This window comes from Gallus gallus, chromosome 2 (assembly GCF_016699485.2).
Source record: "Gallus gallus isolate bGalGal1 chromosome 2, bGalGal1.mat.broiler.GRCg7b, whole genome shotgun sequence".
NCBI lineage: Eukaryota > Metazoa > Chordata > Aves > Galliformes > Phasianidae > Gallus > Gallus gallus.
Genome location: NC_052533.1, coordinates 23,399,848 through 23,423,305, shown reverse-complemented (window position 1 = coordinate 23,423,305; position 23,458 = coordinate 23,399,848).

Sequence of the window (23,458 nt, the reverse complement as noted above, 5' to 3'; positions counted from 1 at the left end):
TCACTGCAGAGCCGAGAGTTAGGATCCACTCATGTCGGTGGAGGAGGGTGGAAGCGAGAGGGGGTTTGCAGCATGCAGGAGGAATCAAGGGGAGCGTAGCAGGGCTGCAGGCTGGGCTCCAGCCAAAGCTTGGGTGGCGGAAGCCCAAGAAAGGGAAAATGAGAGTGGGAAAGTGGAGCTGTGAGGCAGGGCTGATGGTCTCAAGGTTGTGCTTGCCGTATATTTCATCCCCAGCCACACATCTGTAATGGGGAATCATGGCCAGCGGACCTCCAAAATACACTGCCTTTCTCCTCCTCCTCTCTTCTTATTCGTGGTTATAAATCCACCCCCTCAGAGGGTCAGGTTCTGCAAAAGGGCCACGTGTTTGGGGAGAGTAGCTCTTCTAAGAATGCAGTCAGCCTTTGTAGTTTGATCCCAGGCAGAAGTGCAGTATGCTTTCTTGCTCTGTTTGGACATTCCTGATTATATCCACAATTGAAAAGGTAAATGGGACAGAAGGTTTCAGTAAATTGTGCTAAGTTGTCAGAATCCCAGGGCTATTTCGTCTCACTTCAGAACAAAAATAAAAGAGGAGGAGGGCCTTAAGGAAACTTTGGGCTTGACTACATCTTAGTTTGCAGGTAGATTCCTCAAAAGAACATCTAGAAGCAATAAGGGGAGGGAAGGAAGGAGGGAAGGGAGGAGGAAAAAACTCCTTTCAGATCATACTCCCTGCAAGCTTGATTAACGTGGATTCTGCTGCACAGCCTTTCATCTGGATGATTTTTTTCTCTGAAACAAGAAGCCTTTGCGTGATCACAACAGATTGTGAAAGACTTTTGTTTTTACCAAATGGTTCAGCCTGACAAAAAAGGAAGAAAGCTGGTAAAAGTTCTGAAAAAGAGGGAAAAAAATCACTTAGTTTATCCAAATGAAATGTATTTCAAACTTTACCTCATACTTTTTCATTTAAAATTTTAAAAATGTACAAAACCTGAATGAAACATTTTCTTTCGTATTATTCCAAACATTTGTCCAAATCAAGAGGAATTCTATGTAGTACTTTTCATCTTACGTACCCATACTTGCAGCCCAGTTTCCAAGACAGAATATAATCTCTGTCCACGTGCAGATTCATTCACAGAATGTAAGCCTGGGGAAGTCTCCTGACACACAGATCATGGAAGGGACGAAGGCTGGAAAAAAAACCGTGATTTACTTTGAAAGAGTCTCTGATTCATGCACCAGGGCAGCAAGGCACGGCCTTGGTATTGTATGGGATGGAACAAGCAGTGCAAGGAATAGTTTTAATCAATATGCATCAGAAGGGTTAAAATGTGACAAGAGTGTTCAAAAACACTTTTTTTTTAAATTATTTTTTGATGCTGTGAAATTGAACATTTTTGAACATCCATCATGCCAGTACATGCTCCTGAGCTGGGAAACTCGCTTTGATTAATTGAGATCAAGAGAGAGCTTTCATTCCAAGTCAAAATGCTTTTGTTCCATAATCACCTTTCCAGCAGGATAATATATTGTAGCAAACTTAAAAGTACGTAAGACATTATAAAGTTTTACCAAAGATAACTGCCAATCTCTCCACCACATGCATTTAACAAGCCACAGATTTTGTTCTTTAATTGCAGGGCAAAAATGGGTGAGACTTTGTTAGCTACATGTGGGCTGAGAGAAAAACTTGAGAGTTCTTTATGTGAAAGATAAATTAGGGGAAATTAGCAATTATTTTCAGGCGTGCCAGAGGAAAAAAAAGAAAAGCAGGAAAAACTAAAAGCACTTCAGTAAAATGTTTTTCCTTAGAATGAATAGTGAATTTATTGGGAGAGTAATGTTCAAGCCTTCAGAATTATTTCTCCGATGAATTATTTTGCAACGAATTACTTTCTTCCTAATGTTACTTTATTTCTGAACTTACAGCTTCAAGTTTTTCTTTTCATGACAAAGACAGGCCAAGTGCTGCTGGTCTTCCAGTGGTGCAATCAGCCATGTTATCAGAACAGATGTGAGTGTGCTCTGCTCACCCAACAAACCAAATGCCCATCTCCACCCACTTCCACCACTGCAGTACGTCTGGCTCCATGCTGTCTGTTGGGTAAAAAGCAAACCGGTCCTCAATGCATTCAGGATTAGCTAGCATATGCCAAGCAATGCTCCTGGTGCAACTTGCTCCACAAAGGAATTCATTCTGGTCTCCCTTCTCCCTCCAGATGCTTTTTCTGGTGTTTTGAGGAACCATCTCTCTGAGATATTTGCTGCTCCATCAGATCTGGCGGAGGTTTTTTATCAGTTTTTAATTTAATTGGGGGTGAAGGGAGAGGTACAATGTGACACAGAAAAGTAATTGCACAAGGCTTTGATTCAATGAAAATAGGGCTACCATACAATAAGGATAAGCACACTGCAGGTGTTGAGGTACTCAATGTCTAGATGCCATGAACACTTTTGTCTGGTGTAAATTTGGTCTTTGCTCAAAAAGGAGGTCTTCCCTCGCCTTCTTGGTGATGTGTAATGGTAGGACACGGAGTTGGACTGGATGATCCCAGGGGGTTGGACTTGATGACCTCTGGAGGTCCCTTCCACCTCCTGCAATTCTGTGATTCTGTGATTCTCCTCGCCTCTGCTGACACCAACACTGAAGTGGCTCATGTGAACAAGGCTGTAGGCTGAACAAGCTGAAAGACAGCTGATTATCTGCTGGGTTAGCTGCCCAAGCCTCTCTATTTGCCTGCCTACTGCAAAAAAGCCATTTGACCTTAATCTGGCTTGCTCTGCCAGAAGAAAATGTCTGATTCTTTTATAGCACAGCACAAGGAGCAGCTCTGGCCACTGGCTATTAAGTTCAGAGACCTCATTCATACCAAAATAATTTTAACAATTCTTCAGAAAAAACCTCTGAAGCCTGGGCTGCAGGAAGAGGAATAAAGGGGTATATGCATCCTGAGAAGAGTCAGAAAACTGCCAGGAGGAGTTTGGGTACAGCTCCCTCTGCCTATGAATAGTTTTGCTGCAATTGCCTCTTATGCCATGAACATTCGTTTGTGAGGTACTCCTGAAGGGAATTGTAGAAGGCCCTTTTGGCCTCTGAAAATGCTCACCACAGAGGAGGTGAGGCCTTTTGATTAGCAGGATAATAAATATATGGAAATCTGCCCTCCAGAACTTCCTGTGGCCCTGTATCTTTCATGTCGACCAACTCACAAAGGCCAGCTTTGAAGCAATGGGGCTAGTAGGCATTTACTAGCAGAGATCTGAAACAGCTTGTCTATTTTTCCTCTGAATGTCATCAGATTTTAATGGAATTGAAGTCCAAACTGCTGTGCTTTAAAATACCCATCTGTCCTGCCAGCACAGCTGTTGTGGGGATGTATACAATCTAAGCTGTGTTTTTAGAAACACCTGCAGTGTTTTGTAGCTGTGACGGCCTGCAGCTTAATACATCTTCAAAGGCAAGCAGTCTGTCTCTCCTCAAGGAGAGTCATTATGCATTAAACATGCGTAATGGCCTGCATTAATGTTTGGTTTTCTGCTTTTTATCAGAAATTTGCTATTTTTCTTTTCATCATGTCGAATTATGAAAATTGAGAACACATCACATGTTTTTTTTTCCTTTCATATGCAGGTTATCAACAAAAATGAAGTTCAAAGCAGCAGTCTCACGGGTAATACTCCCATGAAAATCATAGGGAATTAAATAAGCAATCTCATTACGATGAAAACTGTAGGTATAATGATATCTCCAGACATGAATGATATAGTGCAAATCACTGGAGTTATTTCAGATTTTAACTTATATTATGAAGATCTAGATGTCATCCAGCATTAAGAATTGACATCTGGTCCGTGGGTCCCTCTGTCCCATTAGTTACAGAACTAGGCCGAACCAGGCCAGAACCGTGACAACTGATTTGCAGCAGTGAAAAGCATACATTACTCTTTCATCATAAAAATACATTGCCTTCATCTGTGACAAGTGAGAGTACTTGGCAAACAAAAATAATGCTGCACTTTAAGTCTTTTAGAAATGAACAGTTATAATCACTTGTTTAATAACTAACCAGCACACTAAATTATACAGCTTCAAATTTTGTTCAGGCTTCACATAAACATTATGGAAGAGAATGGTAAAAAAAAGGGAAATGTGTGATTCAAAATCACTGTTCTTGTAGTAACACCACCCTATTCCTATTGTTAGACAATGTTTTAGTTTAGCTTAGTTTGTTAGAAAATTATTGTTAGAATGTTAGAAAAATGAAGTCTTTAATAAGGCAGCTAACTAATGCATAATTTGCTGAAAACCAAGAAGTTCTACATGGAGTTTTATGTAGCAGACCAACTGACTTGCACATATATGGTCTCTCCATGTTGTAGGAAATATAAAGTCAGCTGCTTTGTGTAAAGATTCTATGGTAATCACTGGGTGATACTCTGCAGTTCATGACTGACTGAGCACGTCTGAATTTGTAGCCCTTTTACAGACCAGATAACTTGTGAAACTTAGAGTAACCTCAAAAGTACTGTAATTGTATGCTCTTGGCAAGTGCAACGCTTTCTACCTTTAATTCTCTTTCAAAGCTTACATGGTTGCTGAAAGAATGGAAGGAATCCCTTTCCTTACATGCAGAGATGTACAGAAAATGTGCATGCACAACTTCGCAACCTTTAATCCTATTGTATAGTATTCCTAATAGTGAAGTGCAGCCAGAGACCATGTAGTTATCAGAAGCACCACATGGTGTCTGTAGTGCAAAAGAAAAGAAGTCATATAAAATATAACCCAATTTTTAAAAAATACTGTTTTGGTGGAATCCTGACTACAGTTGCACAATGAGAAAGAGGAAGGAAGCATAATTATTACAAGTAATGAAAGCAATCAAAACATTTACTGCTTTCTAGTAATTATAAGAGTCAAGGGATGGGTACTTGGGATTATGGGAAGACGTGGCTGAGGAGGGGCTCCAAGGATTACCTGGTTCTGCAGCTGACTCTATGTCACTTTTGAGAAGTTCTTAAGAAGAATGCATGAGTGACAAGACAAGAAGGCATAGAAATAAGATTTTATTGCAGAGTCTTCTGATGTTTTTTAATTCTCCTGAACTCAGTTTTTCATGCTCAATTTTCCGTCTCTGTGGACTTACAGAATCATTCATTCCTTTGTTCTTTCATAATGCTTCCATGAACTTTGCCCAGTTGGTCCACACTGCTGGGGGCTGAACTCAAAGCTTTAATAGAGAAGAGAGCAGGGGGATTGAAGTAGCTGAGACCTCTGCAGAATCCCAGTGCAGTCTTCCGTTTTTCTATCTAAGCACTTACAGTTACTCTCTGAGAAAGATTTTCTATTCATCCTTCTGTAGTTTAATTTAGCCACATGCCAAGTGCGGCAGTGGATTAATCACTGCTGATTTTTTTTATTTCTTAGATAATTTCTGTTTTTTTCTAGATAATTTCAAATTCTTTGTTTGATGATGACTGGCAACTGCAGGTTAACTGCAGTTGAGCTGTTAGTTTCCTCAGTTCTTCCTTTATCATTTTTTAAAGATAATCCTCTTATATGCTGCTGAATGACTCTTTCCTCCTTGAGTAACTAGAAATAATTGTTCGCAGAGCTGGGAGTTGCTGTCCAACCCATTTAAGTAGTGTGGGATTAAGTCATCAGACCAAGATGATTCAAATGAATGTCTGAAATACTCAGGGAGAAGCCTTTCTTTTCTGCCAGATATTAATTATCCCACACCAATTGCTGACACTCTTTTTAATGAAGATTAATTTAGTGAAAATCGTTGTCTTGGTCTTCCCTTTAACTTTTGGTTTTCTTCTGTGGATTACCGCTCTTTCTATTCTTCCCCATTCCAAGCACTTGTGGCATACCTATGTATTCATCTTTATTGGCTTGGTCTTTCTTTTTGCTTCTATCTTACAGTTGAACTCCATTATGATTTTTAGCAATTTTGTCAGAATGGTTTTACATTACTTCCTGTACCCCTTCCAAATGGGTACCCCCTTACTATTAATTTTTTTCCTTTAGTATGGCAGAAGATAATATCAACAAATCCACAAGAGTTTATGGTGGTCTTCTGAAATCTATTCTTCTAACTTTTCTAGTAATCTTAAACTTTGTCATTTAATGGCCATTCTCACCCTAGTTACTTTCTATTTTGAGGGGAATCTTTTCCTGTCATATGCAGAAGGTCATCACTTTTAGCTGCTTTTCCCATCTACTATATCACAGATTATTACCAATCCATTCTAGAGGTTTGATGGGTGGTCTGTACTCCCTGTCTAGTTGGTATTTGGATAATTAAGATTTCCAGTAATGACAAAATGTACACTATGGAAAATTCTGTAAGAGCTCACAAAAATTCTTGTATCTCTTGCTCTTGTGTTCACTGGTATTATGAAATGTATTTCCTCTTCAATTATCATTGAGAAGCTTTCACAAAAACGCACTACTGTCTAAATCAGATGTATCCTTGACTTAAAGGGCAAACTGTCCTTCCTTTTTGTCATGTCTCTCCCTTCTGAACAAGGTATGCCATTTTAGAACAACATTAATTCCCAGAAATTACCCCACTAAGTCTCTGTTAAAGCAGTTCCGTCAAGCCATAGCCACAGGTACGTAAAGGCACAAAAGGCAAGCAAGAGTGGCTAAAACTAGCTGTGGCTAAAAAGTGGCTAAAACAAGACTTTGACACAGTCTTTGTTTCAAATCATGGTTTGTCATTAGATGCTACTGTGTACATTGCTGGAATGTGTTACTACTTTAGCCATATTTATACATTTCCAGTATAAAATGACACTCGGTATAACTGATTTGCAGGAAGAAATTTATTTTTTATTTCCAAATACACTTGCATTTAATGAACAAACTATTTACATGGACAGTTTGAACACTGTGTACAACCTGTGTGAGTCTATTTGAGATGTGTGATCATCTGAAAAGTAAGTATGGGATGAAAGGGAGGTGGAGCTTGATCCTGCCAGCCTTAGTTTTTGTAAATAACACATTATTCTTTCAGATCTGTGCTTAGAGATGCAGAGCAAGGCCTTCAAATTTAGAGGAGGATTTTTGTCCTCACTGAATAGTAATAAAATGATTACTTTTGTCAGTGAGCTGGTGGTTGAATGAATTTCCTGTCATTGTTTTTAAGGTATTTATTTTTTTTCTTGATACCATTCTGTCTTTTGGGGGTTCCTTTGGAACCTAGAACAAAAAGACTCAAGATTTCTTTATCAAAACCCTAGTAGGCATGGATTGTTAATCAGCCACCCACATTGCGTTCACAGCTGAATGCTTGATTCTGGAGCAGCATGAGGATATTAATGAGGAGAATTATAACAGGAATGTAAATCACTGAAGGTAAAGCTCAACTCAAAACAAACAAACAAACAAACAAAAAACCACCAGTCAAGCTACCAAGTTCTCCCTATAATATTCCAATTGTCTTTGCCAGGAAACTTTCATTCTTTAACATATTTTTAGTAGTTGAAACAAAAGAGAAAGCCCTAGTCCCAGCACCATGTCCACCACAGCAAGTGACAATTCATTGTCTCACTGCAGAGATTGGTGGGGACAACAGCTGCATGCCATAACCAACTTCCAAACTCTGCAGGTATTAAAGAAGCAGTGTGGTTGCCTGAAGGGTTCATGGAAATATTGTTAACAACATTTGAAGCTATCCGTAAATCTCATTGCTTATGATTAGCTCAAAATGCACAGTTTATTACAATTTTAGCCAAGGCAGTAGTGACAAATCCCATGCTGCAGCATACAGTTCATTAGTTTTACCCAAGGCAATAGTGACAAATTCCACGTTGCAGCATAGCACTATCAAAATGGATTTAAAGACATTCTTTCCCTCCACACCACAGAAACATTATCCAGCTAGTCCTAGCATCTGTGACTCAAGGAAAACAGAATGACCATAGGCTGGGAGCCACGTTCATGAAGTACCACTAAGGCCGGAGAATCACTTTGTTTCCAAGCTGTGGTAGTCCCAGATTCAGCCCTCGCTGCTGAGAAGCAGCCATCGAAGTTGTAGCAGCATCTCTGCCTGCTGATGCCATCTGCTCTACAAGCCTGTCCTGAACAAATGGGCTACAGCACCCACACCTTTAGTGCAGGGAACTGCACAGTAAAAACAACAGTCCTAATCTTAGCGGTGTCTACTGGGAAGCAAAAAACACATCCAAATTGTTCAGTGATAAATGTTATCTTCTCATTCCATGACAGATTCCTATTGGCCATCAGCAGACCAGGTATGCAAGTGGTATCAGGTGCTGGGAATGGGTCACCAGTAGCAGGGAGCAGAGATTCTTGCAGTGGTTATGGCAGGAAATGAATGGGCTCTGGCTGCATCAAAGATACTTTCAGATACTTGTTTATATCTGAACTGAGACTGGAAACCTGAAGGCTCTGTTCAACAGACACTATTATTTGAAGTAGTCATATATCCTGTAGTGTAGCAAGACCATCAGGCACATTTTGTGAAATCAACCAGCCACAACTGCCAGGGGCATGGTCTGTTGAATCTAAGTGCTTCAAAGAAGGAGCACAAATATTTCAAACTAAAAAGATTCAGCTCATCCTTTTCAGGCTGAAATGCCCTATCTACGTTTGGATGAGGAGCCTGAAGTACTGAACAATGGAATGAAAGGCATTGGCTTCTCTAGCATCAATATTCACTCCAAATCTATCATCCAGCTTGGATTTTTTTTGGCCTGATCTGTTTCCAGTAGCAAAGCATACGGAATGTGTCGATTTATATCATATATGAATGATAGTAATATGAAAAACAAAACAAAACAGGTTTAGTGCAGTGCTTGTAAAAAGGATATGCTGATGGCTTACATGTCCTGATTTTTCTATGCATTATATGTACTCTAGTTTTTCTTTATGGCAATAGCATCTCACGGATAAACATTTTAGAGTTGAAGTAACCTGCTGTAAAATTTTCTGCCTGGTATATCTCACACTATATTAAGAATAATATCATTTCTGTAATCTCATATTACTTCTATGCTGTTGAATTTAATGAAGGTTCTATCTAAAACAGCACGGTTGCAAAATAATAGCAGGGAATTTTCATTTCTCATTCTATTAAATTTTCTCTGACATTTCTGCTTAGACGGTATCACTGTTTTCTAGAGTATGTATTCACTATGTATTCTAAAGAGTATATATATTTCACTGGATATTTTTCATTTATGCGGTGCTGGAGTTTTGGTTGGGTTCTTGAGTAGAAAGAGGGCACACCCTGCTGGCAGCAACCTTCCCAGAAGTTTAAAATAATGCTCTGAGAAGCAAAGCACTTTCAAAATCACTGACTAGAGGATTTGTTCAAAAGTCATTGTTCACTGGAGCCACTGCAGTGAGTCAAAATTTGATAGCTAACCATTTGTATTTTAAATGGGACGTATTTAGAGATATGAAGCATTTAACGAATTCAGATATTTAAAATGCATGGCTGAAGTGCATCGTTTTGCTTATAAGCAACAGATCTCTCAGGATACTGGGGGACTGCAATGCAGTTAGTGGAAGACTATTACTGATACAATGCTCCAACTCACCTCACTCAAGAAATTTAATTCTACAGTTACTTGGGTGTAACTTACGTGTAGTTTTATGAAACCTTTAACATTTAACTGCCTTCCTTAGACTGAGAAGATTTTTTTTTTTTCAGAACTTCCATCTGCCAGTGCAGAAGGTGCTCAGTCTGAGTCACAATAAACTAAAAATAGGGACACTGAAGTCTTAAAAATGTCTCAGAATGAAGATTGTCACAATTAAAAAACAGTCAGGTGAACTTGTCCAGTAGCTGAAACTTGACAAGCCAAACTAAAAAAAATGACTGTATTAGGAAGAATTTAATGTAATTCCAGTTAGCAGGTTGGTATCATTCAGTCCTGTCATAACTTGGTGTTGAGTCAGTTTTGCTTTAGCTGCATAAGCAAAGCATACCCACATTGTTTTCCAGTTCCTTGTAAATCTTAACTGTTTTCCCAGGTTGCCTTCCTAACCATGCCCTGGGATTGTGCTTCATCTGTCCTTTGTCTGGTCTTGCTGTACCTGGCTATCTACCTGGCTGTAGGTGCATTTCAAGGATGTTGACATTAGTGTGCTGTCTTCAGTCTCTACTGCAGAGCTCATGCTTTGGCTCAAGGACCTCACAGCCTCCAGTTCTTTGTCACTGCAGCCCATGTGGGCCCTGCCAAACATCTTTGTCACAGGAGGCTCTAGAATTTATCTCAGGAAGTCCACCACTTCCTTACTGCGCAGTCAAATCCTCAAGCATCACATATGTAGTTAAGCATGTCTGAAAACTGAATCTTCTGCCACCACTGCCTGTGTTTTTCTGTCATCTGTGATTACAGCTGTTGAAAGAATGCTTTTGCAAAAGGGCTCCATCATCTCAGGGAAGGAAGCAAACACCCTCTACAGTGCTGTTTGCCCATTTTGATTCTTTCTTTCCTTTCTTTCAGAATATACTGTTGTTCCCCAGGATCTTGTGTGATCAAGTGAGATGGGGTGGAACTGCTCTGTGGCCCATCTTTGTTTCTCCTGAGCAACTCTAGTTCAATGGCTCTGGCCTTGAGATGATGACTTGTCCCTCAGGATGAAAAGCTGCCTTCTCTGTGCACATATGTGTTTGCCACTTGCCTACAGCTTAACTGCCCATCTGAAATCTGGTGCATTAAATGCAGGATCCCACTCCTAGTGCATTTCATGCTCCATTCCCTCTTAAGTAATTTTCGTATGGGATATATTACTTGCAGAACCACTTCAGACTTTTAACACCTTAGAGTAGATTGGCTAATATGCCATACCTCTTCAAACACACATAGCTCTCAAATTATTCACTTCCTTCAATCTTTTTGTGTTTGCAGAGGGAATCACTGAGGCCAGTATGCAGAAGCTGCAATGAATGCTACATATTAAAAAAAGCCCAAATCACAGTCATTAATTGCTATGTGCGCTACTAAATAAGAAAATATGAAGCATTCAACATTCAAAAGTAAGCTTCATGTTTGAAATTATAATTGAGATGCTACTCTTGATCATTTCCTAATTTTTGCTTAATTTTTCAGTCTTGTCAATGCAGCATCATGAGGACCTTGTCAGGCTCTAGGTTGTGTTATCACTTTTAATTTCTTTTCAAGTGTTGTTGTTTTGCTCTTGTACGTTTTGAGTCTCATCACTTGCCCTTATCCTAAAAGTATAATGGAATAAATTCTATTAACTCAAATGTTTAATTTTCCTAAGTTAGCTTTGAATTTGGACCTACATACCAGGGAATTTCATAGTAGGCATTCAACACGTAGTCAAATGAGCTCTTTGTGTTACATGGTAGCAATTATATTCTAACTCATTTATTCTACTTGATCACTCATAGTTGTTCTTTGAAATACTATTTTTTTTTTTGAGTGTGTTTTTTTCCTTCTGAACATGATTTATTACATAAGTATCACTAACATACATGTTTATATTGGAAAAAGCTACTGTTGTTGATTTGCGCTTTCTCTACTTTTCACGCAGAAATGTTTTGCTCTCAGCCCAAATGCCAGATGTGCTCTGTGAGAAGCACCAAGGTGTTACTAGTTTCATTCTGTAAGTTGCGAAGCACTTTATTTCAACAGGAGTTTCAAGTCCTTACCAATCTGGAGTAGGAGAAAAAAAAATCCACCAAACCAACAACAGATTATTTTATCTGGCATTAGATGAAATGCATGAGAAATTTTAATATGAAAGAAACAAATTATTCAGGTTGAGGGAAGCTAGACAAGTTAATTGCATCCTTCAACTTGTAGCATCCATGTAGGTCCTAATTAAGCAAACAACCTTCTTTTCAGAGGTTATGTTGTGAGGGCTGCTCTCATGCGATACTTTCAGTTGACTGCGTAGATAATTTGAAGGCTTTTGTATGAGTGGTTGAAGCTCACTCCTTTTTCTGCTGCAGATCTTCCCACTAGCAGTGAGAACTACTGAGCTGTCTGAGGTGACAAACATTTTGCCAATACAAATAGGCACGCTTAAGAAGGCCCACTACAGAAGTGGACATTCTGCCTTTACAGGGCACAGCAACCCAATCTGGTAGAGACCTCATGCAGTAAGCATGCCTCACCTGTGCTTTCACCTAGTCCTGTGGGGTGGCTTTGTAAAGCATCAGCTTTTCCTCCCAGTCTTCAGTTGTCCTTTTCTTTCCTGACGTACTTATTAAAGTAATGTGCTAAGACTTTTCACAGTGGAACTCATGCTTACTTATTTTTTGTTACAAATGAGTGGAGCCTAGAAGTTCAGATTTATTCTGTTAGAATGACATATGGAAAAGTCTCCTGTGCATATCATATCTGATATTCTAGCTTATACTGGTTTTAGGTTTCTTGCACTCTTAGGTAACCCGAAAATCACAAAAGCTCTGTATTATTTTTATTTAAAGCAAGGTGTATACTGAGCATTCTCTAAGAGTTTCTTTTTGTGTCTAGTGTGATTCAATTGATCATCCTATAGAACAAGACTAAACCAAGCTACGCTAGCTATGCCTGTTACTGAGAAAATTATAGGGCTTGTTAAACTGAAAGATACAATGCAGGAACCATCAGTTCTACTTTATGATAAGCAATGAGCAAATAAGGGTGTTATATTTAATAAAATGTTTCATATGTGAGAGAATAAATTAATCACTGTAATCACAGTGATTTAAGGAAATGACTTACGTAATGAAATTGCCTGCAACATCTATGATCATGTCCCTCATGGTTTTTCCCTAACGCAGAGGATTTGCCTTTATTTGTAATAACCAAATTATCAAAATGTGACATAGCTAATGCTATTTGCCACTCAGAAGAAAACTGAAGAAAAAGGAAACTAAGAACAGAGGAACTTAAAGCTGTGGTGTGTGGTTTGGTCTTTGAAGATGCTCATTTGCAGCAGAGATAACAGAGGTTAAAGACCCTTTAGGAAGTACTGGTGTATGTGTATGGATTACTTAGGAAGACTGTGACCAGCAGAATGAAGAAAGTGGTCATCCTGTCTCCTCAGTGTGGTAGGGCCACATCTCTGCCTGGTTTTGCGTGCCTAATTCAAGAAGAAAGTGGTGAAGCAGCAGAAGCCTGCAACAAATGATCACAGGCCTGTGGGGAAGGGCTGGGATATCTGTGCCTTGCTGTGATGAGACGCCAACAGGTGAGTTATCAGATACCCACAACTTCTGGAAGAGCCTTCACAAAGATAATGGAGCCAAATTCCTCCAGTTAGTGCCAGATCATAGAATCACAGAATTGTTTGGGTTGGAAGGGACCTTTGAGATCATCTAGTTCCAACCCCCTGCTATAGGCAGGGACACCTCCTTCTAGACCAGGTTACTCAAAGCCCCATCCAGCCTGGCCTTGAATGCTTCCAGGGTGGAGGCATCCGCAACATCACTGGGCAACCTGTTCCAGTGTCTCACCATCCTCACAGCAAAGAATTTCTTCCTAATATCTAGTCTAAATCTGCCCTCTTCCATTTTAAAGCTATTTCCCCTTGTTCTGTTGCTGCAAGCCCTCACAAAAAATCCCTCCTCAGCATTTGCGTAGGGCCCCCTCATGACATAGCAAGGAACATCAGTCACATATTGAGCCTGGGAGGTTCATGTTGGGTGTTAGGAAAATGTTTACTCTAGGTGACTAATTCAGGACAGGAAGAGGTTGCTTAGGGAGGTTATGGGATCTCCGTCTTTGGAAGGTTTCAGCAGTGGTCTAGATTAAGCCACAACATCCAATCTTATCTTATGTTGGCAATAGTCCTGCTTCAAGTAGACATATGAATTAAATAAGATTTTTTTCTGATTGATACTTCTATGACTACATATAGATATTTCCACTTCTACTGTCCTGTCTTACTGGGCCTAGTTGGGGTGATTAGTGAATGCAAAACGTTTGCCATACATGTATACTTTCACAATTGTTTTTTATTGTCAGATTTTCACACCCACAAAATGTTTAATTTTATATCCCCAAATATGTTTTCCATCAAAATTTCATTTCTGTTCTGTTCTAAATTCAAAGCATAAGAAAAGATGTTTTTGGAAAGTTGGTATGAAATGCAATCAACATCCTTCGGTTAACGTTCATCCTCTTGCCTTGGAAGTAACTAGAATACCAGATTTCAGCCTTTACTTGCTATGTTAGTGCTTCTTTTTTATTCCCCCTTCCCTCTGCATTATCTTTCATAGCCTGAAAGGTTTTTTATGGTAAAAACTATTGCTTTAAAAACCATGAGGCAAAGTTATGTTGCTATGGAGCTGTTTGCTATAATGGTAATACATTATTATGTATTAAGATAATAGAACACTATACTCCCTTAGAGGAGACACATACAAATCTTGCCAAATGCAAAGCATGATGCAACATAAATATTTAAGCACAAGTATAAACAACAAAGTATTCAGAAACATCTGTTTCAGAAGAATTTTAGCTATATAAAATGAGACAGTAAACATGAAAGAAACATACTTTTGTAGATATTTCAAAATGTATGTCTGATGCACATTGTTGTTATGATCATGGTTATGTGAAAGAAAGAATGAGAAAGAGAGAAAAAGGAATAAAATAATTCAATAAATCCATCAATAGACAACAATTGTGGTAGCCTCAAAATTTTTGAGAATCTATGAGGATTTGTGAGCAACTCAGGACAGATATTGAGAAACTTGGTTTTTCTAAACTGCACCTTGAGGGACATGCAGTGAAATAGCACACAGATAAAGGAAAGTGTAAACCTAGAACAGGTACGAAAAACGGTAAGTGTGGGCAGAAAAATTTAGTTTAAATTTGCTCTAAGACAAGCGGTCTCTTACAGCCAATATTATCTGTGGTTCTTCCATGCTCTCATTCATTGCTTTCCAGCTCTTTCAGCTTCAGTAGTTACTAAGTCTAGTGACCTGTTTAAAGACTTGTTCTAGAAAGGACACCATGGCAGTGTTAGGAGGTTTTACTCAAATCTTCAGTCTGAAGGGTCACAGCATTCTGTGTTGCTGAATTTATTGAGCTTATATAAACTTCACAGGGGTAAAATCTTCATGAGCTGTTTGATGGTACATTTTCCTTCTTTCATTTAGGGGTGTGTGTGCAGATGTGTGTATGTGTATGTGCTGGAACCTGAACACATTTGTGGAGCAGACAAGCCTGTTTTTATTTACTCCTCATGCTTCACTTTGCTGAAGTGCAGCATACAGAATAAAATTATATGTTACCAGGTCACTGTTACAGCCTTTGGGTCATCACTGCTTTGAGAGATATTGTTCTGTTTTTGAAAGGTAGTTATTTTATAGCACAAGACATCTGTTTGAACACTCTCAAAATTAGCTGCATGGGAACTGTTCCTTTCCGAAGGAGTAAAATTAAACTACCCATTAATTATCACTATGAATTTATGTGGGTAGGCCAAAACACAAAACTATAAGCTTTCTCAGTGACCATGGTTAGCAAAAAGGGTCTTTGTGACTGCCACTCCAATGTGAATCTAGAGTATTGGGTTCCATGCCTGGTGAGTTGACTTAGCCTGGGAAACACTGGAGCAACATCATAGGGAAATTACACTGCAGTCTCCAGAGCACTGCAGTTTCCCTGTTAGCAAAGTTGTATTGCCTTTCCTATTCACCTGTCCTGTCCTGTTCAGTAGGTCTGCAAAAAGTGTGAAAGATTGTCATTTCTTGATTAAAATCATGGAGCCAGCACAATAAAATTTCTTCAAGGCAAGGGCTCAGTCTGACAGTGAAGTGGGGATTCTGGCTGGAGCCATATGTATTATTGTTGTATAAACACTGAAAATGTAAAATGTACAGTGCTGCCCATATGGAGCAGCTAAACACAACACAGATGAATTTTCATTTCCAGGTGAATGAACTCTCTGTGAAAGAATCCAAGCTGGATATGGATCCTGTCTTGAACTTTTGGAGGTCTCCATAGTACACAGAACCAATGTTACTTCGTAGCACCTATATCCCCTGCTTATAGCAGTACTATGCAAAGACAAGAGAGCATTGTTTAAAATAATGATCAGTTTAGGTTCTCTTCCATGCAACTGCACATGCAGCAAAAGGCTGAATGGCAAATTGGCTTCTGTTCAAGTTTCCTAGCAACAAAACAGGTAATGCAACGAGCAACAAGTCAGGCTGTGTACTGTGGGAGTCTGAAATGATGAGTTACACACAAAAAAGCACTCTTTATATAACAGATACTCGTTCTAAGACTGAACAGTGCCTGCAGGACTACCCTGTGAAAGTGAAGAAGAAATACAAAAAGCTATGCCCCTCAGCAAGTTGTTATTAAATTGTTATCTTCTCTAGTCAATAGTTAGTCATTTTCAAATAACAAAATAAAGAAAATTCAGACCAGGAGGAGTAAAAGTTCTTGGTCTTTTGTTAATGCATTTGCCATATTGAGAGACAACCATATTGCTAATGGGGCTTGAAGGACAGTGGCTGGGTGAGTAGAGCAATGGATATAGTCTACTCTGACCCCAGGGAGGCGTTTGACATTGTATCCTATAACACCCTTGTAGGTAAGTTTGGGAAGTGTGGGATAGGTGAGTCAACAGTGAGGTGGATTGAGAACTGGCTGACTGACAGAGCTCAGAGTGTTGTGATTGGCAGTGCAGAATCTAGCTGGAGGCCTGTAGCTAGTGGTGCTCCGTCGGGGTTGGTACTGTGTTTGGTCTTGTTTAGCATCTTCATCAGTGACCTGGATGAGGGGATAAAGTCCACCCACATTAAGTTTGCTGATGTTATGAAGCCAGGAGGAGTGGCTGACATGCCAGAAGGCTGTGCTTCTGTTCACCAAGCAAGAGCTGGGTGGAGAGGAACATTATGAAGTTCGACAAGGGCAAGTGTAGAATCCCAAATCTAGGGAGGAATAACAGCATGCATCAGTACAGGTTTGGGGCTGATCTGCTGGAGAGGAGTTCTGGACTGGGGTTTCCTGGTGGGCAACAGGTTGGCTATGAGCCAGCAGTGTGCCCTTGTGTCCAAGAAGGCCAATGGTATCCTGGGGTGCATTAAAAAGAGTGTGGCCAGCAGGTCAAGGGAGGTTCTCCTTCCATTCTACTTGGCACTGGTGAGGCCACATCTGGAGTACTGTGTCCAGTTCTGGACTCCCCAGTTTAAAAAAGCTGGAAATTCTAGACAGAGTCCAGTGGAGGGTTGCAAAGATGATGAGGGGGCTGGAGCATCTCTCTTCTGAGGAAAAGCTGAGAGACCTGGGACTGTTCAGCCTGGAGAAGAGAAAAAAAGAGAGATACGTGTCAACACTTATAAATATCTTAAGGGCGGGAGTCAAGCAGATTGAGCTGGGTTCATTTCAGCAGTGCCCAGTTACTGAACAAGGGGCAATGGTCACAAGTTGGAACATAAGAAGTTCCATACAAATGTGAGAAAAAGTATTTTTAACTTTAATTGTTATGAGCACTGAAACAGGCTGCCCAGAGAGATTGTGGAGTTTCCTTCTCCAGAGATATTCAAAACCCACCGGGACACTTTCCTGTGCAACCTATTATAGGGAACCATCTTTAGCAGAGGGGTGGACTGAATAATCTCCAGAGGTCTCTTCCAGCCCCCACAGTTCTGTGATTCAGTGACAAATAAATGTCATGCCAAACAAAAATTCCCATTAAATCATGACCACTGTTATGCTGTGTTATTCTGACTCAAATGTTGAAAAATGTAACCGTGCTTTGGATCTGTGGGGATTTTTTTTTAACTTAAGGTAGTTTGGGAGCAGTAGTCTCTGTTGGTTTTTGTTTCTGTAACATGAGCACAGCAGGAGCTCTGTAGGCCAGGCTGAGCTTGCGTGACAGTCATCCAATTTACTCAGCCTTGGCAACTTGGCAGTGCTTAGATTTTCAGGTGTTTTTCCCCTTCTAAGGATTGCCCTCTGCTCTGCTGTGTGTAGCTATGTGCTAGCACACCTGCCTGGCTGTCTGTCCATCAGGGCTCTCCCTTGTGGGACTAATGGCCATGTCTACTAGGCCATGCTCCACAGCTCCTGAGGGCTGGCTGCTGTCCCATGCAGCGTGCTGCACATTCAGCCCATTTGGCTTGCTGTTCACATCATGGCTGATGAACAGTGCTGTAGGAAAATCAGAATGCCTTTGCTGTGAAGCAGGAAAGGAGTTCCCATGAGCATTTATCACCTTTTCTGAGGACGTCAGAAGAACTTTTTGACTGACTTTCTGTATTAAGCAGTGGTTCTTCCTTTTCCTTGTTTCATGTGTGAGATTAATTCTATATTGAATTTCCCGATGGATTATTCTGACTGTAAGCCTCAGAACAATCGTGTTTCATTTTATTAATCTCTATCTGACACAACCATCTTCATGCCTGCCATCCTTGCTTTCATAATGTTTGTACTATAAAACCCCTGTTCCTTTCACTTGCATGTATTGTTCCTGTCACATTTTGCAGTACTTAGATGATATAGCTGAACTTCTTCAGAGACCCCTCTTGACCTTTCTTGAGGCTTTTTGCTTTTAGTACTCTTCCCTGAAGTTGTTGAATGTGTTTTAAATAGCTGAAGGAGACAACTTTGCAGCATATTTTAACTTTGAGGATTAACAAATGGGAGTTTCAGAGAACCAGAAAAGCCTCTGTGAACAGTGGTGGGACTTTATTTATAAAGGCAGAGAGACACTGTGAAACAGGAGGGGGTTTTGCAGCTTTGCCTCTTGCTGCTGACTTTTGCACACAGACAGCACTACTGGGAGGCAGCGCAGCTCAGGCCTTCCTGCCTGGTCTGCTGGGGCTGATGTTCTGGGACTTTGCACAAGCATTGGACCTGCTCACGAGTTTAAAACAGGTGACATTGTCAGTGGAGGTTGCGGGAATCTCTGGCTGTTGACGGCACGGGGAGGACATGGGCACTGTGGAAGTCACCTCACTGAGTACCTCTCTCCTTGCAGCTGAAGTCATTGCCTTGGTAAACAGTGATGATGATCGTTAATTGTGCACATATAATTAACACCACACACTGTTTTTATTCTGACAGATGGAGATGACACCTTATAAGTACCCTAAGCGTGTGGATTCACTGTGGCTGGCAATGTCTATTTTTGGAATCTGTGTAAGCAAGTAATCAAATATAGCAGCCTTTCCATGTTTGATATGCTAGGGAGGAAGGTCAATCCATAGGAGATGGAAAGCTTGATACTTTGAAAATATTGGTATTTCTAGTTCCATTTGCAATGCGCTGGGGTACTCTGGCCTCCAACTGCTGTTTCAGAAAGGTCTTCCAGTGTCCTGGGACACTCAGCTGGATGCGTGGAGATCTCTCAGCTGCTCTGATGGCTGCAGAACACTGACACTGTGTAAGTGACTCAGACCAAACACGCCTTGCTGCAGGCTCGTGTTTGTTATTACACAAGTATTGTGATGGAGCTGAGGTCCCTGCAGCTACATATTCATCCCATCTCACATTTGGGAAGAAAACAACCTTGCAACAACCAAGCACCACATGTTCCCAAGGTGACTTGTCTACTGGTGAGACTCCCTCATTGCTAGGGGATTCCATCTGCAGCCCAGCCCTGCATACTTTTCCCCTCATGTGATCAGACAGACTTCTCTCACACCTACATCATAGGGAGAGGTTTGCAAATAGAAAAATACATTCTGTAAGCAGCAATTTCAGATGGTGAAATTAACTCTGGATTTAATATTTTTGTGCAAATTGTGTTGGTATTAAGGACTGAGCTCCAGATATTAGCAAAAATACCAGGGTTTCTAACTGCAGCAGAAATAGTCCTGGCCAAACAAGTCATAACAGAACAATAATAAATGTACAAGTGAATTTTAAAAATGCATAATGAAGCCACAGCATCAAAGAAAAGTCATTTAGCAGCTTTAAATTCTCCTAAGTGCTGGAACAGCAATTCCTTACTGAAGTAAGTCACCCATTTAGAAATATAAGCACATTGTAAAACAATGGATTTTGACTACGGAATGGGAGTCGTCTGTCTACTAATGGCATTTTGTCCTTTATTCTTCCGATCAACTAGCATTCACATATGTGTCTTCAGCAGATAGCAAGCAATTTCAGACTTGGAAGTTTCCACAAATTTTGCAAACAGCTTTTATTGCAGGGACGTAGGGGTCATGCTTTAGGTAGTTCTTACTGAAAATTTTAAATTAAATACACATGCAGCAGCTAATAGTACATTTATTAGCTTTAGGAAGGATTAGCTATCGCATTAGGGAACGTGGGTCTTGTGAATGGCTCTGATTCTCTAGGAAATTAGGGTTTTTTTAATTGGTCCACCCTAAAACATTACCAAAATGTCAACCAAATGCCTGCTTCACTGTTTCCAAGAGTCAAACCTACATGTTCAACAAGGACAGGCACAGTGAGGGGCTGGCGACCAGGAGACAGAGTCAGACTGTGGAAAGCAAAATAATGAGATTTTCTTAAAGGCTGACATTAAACACACCAAAGAAGACTTGAAATATAAATCTTGAAATGCGATGTCTGGAAAGAAAGAGTTCCCCATTCATCAACATTTCAAATGTATCATCCATCCTCGCTGACATAAAGAAGTCAAAATCACAAAGATGTTCTGAAGATGGATATTGTTCAGCCATAAGAAAAAAACAGTTGAATAAAAAAGGATATAAGTAAAATGATTTGCTTGAGCGCATCAAAGCATCTCGTTTCAATTTTAATGGGTTTTAAATTGTAACTTTTTACTGTAATTCAGGTCTGCTGCATAAATAAATCATTCTGAGTTGGAAAATGAACTTTTTCCTTTTAAAGTGGATCAGTACATTGTATTCTGACTTTTTCCCCACTTTTCTAGGTTGCAGGATTCTCATGAATTGTTTAGATTCCAGTAAAAGTGCATTTTTCCTAGGAAAAAATAATCATAGTTGACAAATTGCTAGTCACATCCAGAGACAATTATATAACCACCGTATTAAAACATGGCACATTATCATTTTATGAAATAAATTAAAAGACAGAAGCAAATAGACAGTACCAGATTATAATGTAGGAATATTAGTATTAGGAGGCAGGCTGGGGCCCTTTCCAGCATATTGATGAAGAGCAGCATATGCTAATTGCACTTAGATCCATAGAGTGGGAGCATGGACCTCTGCTTAAGACTTCGCAGCATGTCAGGTTCAAGACTTACCATTATCTTAGAAGAGATTTCATGGCTAATTAAATTTAAGCTGCAGTGCAGAGGGTTAGCAGGTGAAGAGAACTGGTGAACTGGAAGAAGAGAATGTAATGAATGTAAATGTCACATCTTTGTACCAACCTGGAGTCTGACAGGATCAGGTTTGAGATTTCAAGAATTGACAGTGAGGATACAAAGCTGTCAATAAAATGATCGTCTGAATATTGCATAATCTACAGTGATGTCATTTTCAGGGGCACTGCTCAGAAAGAATCATTTCCGTTTGCTTAAATGCTATGTGAGGTCACATTACTGTGTACATGCCATAATTCACTATACCGGGACCTACATAAATGAGGTGAGCACTGACTTCAAAGAAGTACGTATTTGCAATAAAACTTAGATGATTTCTAAATAAACATATAACTGAAATGAAAGGATTAGAATTTAGAGTATGGGAAGGCCTTCGCAGATAAAATAAAATGAATTATAGTAACTCGGGCTTCTTGCTCCTCTGCCAATTGCCTTTACTTTGTTCTGGGAGGACCAAATCTGCAATATAATTCACGTACTCCGGCAGTTTAATTCACTTGCTGTGCATTTCAGTACCTGTCATCTCCGATAAAACTAAGAAGAAAGATCCCATTTATTGAGACATAGTTCGTTCAAAGCTATCTGAAAAATCAGTGTGTTTGATATACAGCTTCTTGTTTCTTTGTTTGCAGTGCAGCATGGTTCAAGTAGCAGGAGACTATTTCCCCTTGTTTCTCTTTCTGTTACATCCTTATCTTCCCACTCCTTACTAAAAAAGTAGGAAGTGAAATAGAAGCGCAGAAGCAGATCTTTTCTCCCACAGTTTCCGAGAATTTTATGTCTGACTTGGTCTTTTCTATTAGTTTTTCTTGTTCCTGTTTGTTTTTGTCTTGCCACTAAAAACATTGGATCTTGTAGCAGAAATGCTAAGTCAGGGCTTGAACACCTTGAGGACCTGGTGGGAAGGCAGGGCCAACCCAGGGGAGCTCCGGTGTATGCAATGGATCCTGGCTCCGCCCTTCCCACACCTCATGTAAGGGTTGGCAGTGGAGGCAAGGGTAACTTGCTGGAGATCCCTCCATGTTGGAGGCCTTTTGAAGGTAAGCAGCTTGTCTTTTTTTTTCTGTACCCATGGCTGTTGCCTTTGAGTAAACTGTCTGTTATTGAAGCCTGGGACCTTGATGTTCTCCTGTGTTTTCCAACAAGTTACAGATCCAAATTAAGCTTCTGTACAAAGGATCTGGAAAAATGCCTTCCTGCTTTCCTTAGTTGGAATGTAATGGTCTGTTCTTTTTCCTGCCTTTATTCATAAACAGTCTCATTCAATCATTTTCCTCATCTAAGAAAGGGATAACGTAGTTGACATTGTAGATGGTGTATTTGAAGTGGAGGATTTTTTCATTAATTACCCCCTTGACCATCTGTTTCTGGTTCATGGAATACAGCCTTCTCTGAGGTGTGTGTGAATACCATTAGCACTACAGGAACTTTCATGTATATACGGGGGAACATGAAACAATCTCTTTCCTGCACTCTTCTTGAGCTTTAGTGCCATGTACTCTGTTGTGTTGAAGAGGCAGGAGGTTATAACTTTCAAAAAGAAGCTTTTCCTAGCAAGAGTGATTAAGCTTCTACTTATCTTTGCTGTCACCACACAGACTATGTGGACCAGCTGCTGAAGGCTGTTGAAACCATTTGGCAAAATCCATCAGATGCAGAAGATTCCTTGCTTTAGAGGATGCATACAACATATATGACCTTTAGAATCTGAGGGATTTAAAAGTCTGGGTTTACTTTCAGGAATATGCTGCATGCAGCAGTTTTTAATAAGGAAGCCCCTGAGGAATGCAAAGTTTAACATGAGGAACAGCAACAAGAGAGCAAAGGGACTGGCAGATTTGCCGAGTCTTCCAAAATTAGGAGAACACATTTAGGATACAGGTGACGGATAAACAAGATCTTCCCAAGAGACAGAACTCCTGCAGGTTCATTGAAACTAAATCAAGGCAGATCCACCTCACTAATGGCAAAATTACTGACTTTACACCAAACATAATTGAAAATCATTGCTACATAGGGAACTGGTTCATGCATGTAAAATCAAGGCCACAGATGTAACTTTCTCAGAACAGGTACAACAATTTCTTCTGATAATTACAAGTTAGCTTATGTGTTAACTGAATAATTGGAAAAGCAATGTCTTCTGGATTACCTCAGTTATGGAAATGAAACTAAATATTCCTTTTCTACTAACTTAATTGATCTGAGTGTTCCTTAATTTGTGTT